The sequence below is a fragment of the Triticum aestivum genome, chromosome 5B (genome assembly GCF_018294505.1).
Source record: "Triticum aestivum cultivar Chinese Spring chromosome 5B, IWGSC CS RefSeq v2.1, whole genome shotgun sequence".
Lineage (NCBI taxonomy): Eukaryota > Viridiplantae > Streptophyta > Magnoliopsida > Poales > Poaceae > Triticum > Triticum aestivum.
The window spans coordinates 635,999,147-636,001,113 of record NC_057807.1 but is presented as its reverse complement, the minus strand read 5'-3'; positions in this window follow the sequence as shown (position 1 = coordinate 636,001,113).

Below are 1,967 nucleotides of genomic sequence, written 5' to 3'. Positions count from 1 at the left end.
GAGTGGTAAGCCAACCCTCTCACTCGGAGGCTTAGCTGCAGCCCTGTGCTCGCCTAAGGTATAAAAATCCTACCGAGTGAAGAGCAACCCTCTCACTCGAGGGCTTAGCTGCAGCCCAGTGCTCGCCTAAGTGGACTAAAGAATAAGTCGATTGCAGTACAGGCACCTTGCTTTGAACCTGCAAAAGACATTCCGAGCCGAAGGCAATCGTATTCAAGCTCCAAATCCAAGTTTGAATCGACATCTAAAGGAACCGAAAGTGCTCAGGCGTCAAGCCTATTAAGGTTTGTCGGTTACAATTCCACTCGGCATACCGAGGCAAATTTAAAGCGTCGAGCCAGAAGAAGTTTTTTACCCCTCCTGTGGAGGGCTGGAAGGTGCAACAAATTCATCAAGGTCAATCCCGTCGGCGATCCGAGTGGCAGCTGCAAGGAAAGTTTCCATAAAGGACCTGAAGTCGTGCTTCTTGGTATTGGCCACCCGAAGGGCCGCCAGCTTCTCTTCTCGCGCATCTTTGCAGCGGACTCGGGCCAGACACAGAGCGACATCTGCACCACACCGAGCGGAGGACTTCTTCCACTCCTGCACTCGACCAGGGATCGTGTTCAAGCGGGCCATCAGCGACTCGAGGTCATTCTGAAGTGTCTCCTCAGGCCAGAGCGTCGAGTCGATGCGAGATGTGGCGGCCTTCAGCCTTGCGAGATAGTCCACGACAGCTGCAACACGAGACTCCAGTCGGAAAACATCCATGGCAACTTCGTCGTTCACCGGAGAATTGACGGGGTCGAGGTTTGGCTCCAGTCGGCTGGTTTCTTCTTCAAAGTTTTGACAAAATTCTGCAAGGATGATCACTAAGTCAAGGGGATAGTCCAATGGAAAAAGCCACAATTGGAAATATTTGCCAAACATGGAGGTTTACCTTCAAGCATAAGAAACAGCTTCTTGGCAAGGCCACTCAAGAAGACCTCCAGTTCAGTTTTCTTCTCAGTCAATTTGCTGACTTGGTCGGTCAGGGCAGCTTTATCAGTTTTCAGTCGACTGACCTCCTTGTTGGCAATCCCAAGAGCAGCTTTCAGATTGGTATTGTCTTGTTCGAGCTTGGTGACTGAAGCTAACTTCTCGTCAGCAAGCTTGATCTTCTCAGCTAGCTCAAGGTCTTTCTTCTGCTGGGCCTCCCTTACCTTACCTGCAAGTTACAGCAAGATCAGATTTTGAAACAAGCAAGGGGAAAAGCAGTCGTCAGGGTCTCACCAAACATACCTTCGGTCTCCTCCTTTGCCTTTGTCAGTTTCTCTTGAACCAGCTTCAAGCTCAGCTCGACTTGAGTATGTTTTTGTTCCAGCTCTGAGTAGCGAGCCACAAGATCACAAGAGTTCTGCGAAGAACCAATCGACTAAATGTCAAAAATAATTCACTTCCGAGTGAAAAAGCGAAAAACACACGTTTCTAAGACTATAGCCGAATACAAGCATTCGACCGTAGTCTCGGGGACTACACCCAGTGGGTGCACTCAGCGTGCCCCCACTAATCCCGATGAAGACAAAGTCGACCAGTCGACCCAAAAAAAAAGTGCGAGGTGCATTCTCTAAGACTGTGATCAACTGCAAGCAGTCGACCACAGTCTCGGGGACTACACCCAGTGGGTGCACTCAGCGTGCCCCCACCGGTTTGTGAAATCCAGTCGACCAGTCGACTGACAGAAAGATCGACATCATAAAGCCTAAGGCCGACTGCCAGCAGTCGACCTTAGCCTTGGGGACTACACCCAGCGGGTGCACTCAGCGTGCCCCCGCTAACACGGAGTTTATTCGACACACCCAGTGGGTGACTACTATGAATTCCGGAAAAAAAAGTTTTTGGTAGCATATCCAACAGAACAAACAGCGGTGGACTGACCTGGACATTGCTTTGGAGGGCAGAACTGGCGTCATAAGCTGCCTGGCTCGCGTCCCGAATGGTCTTCAGCT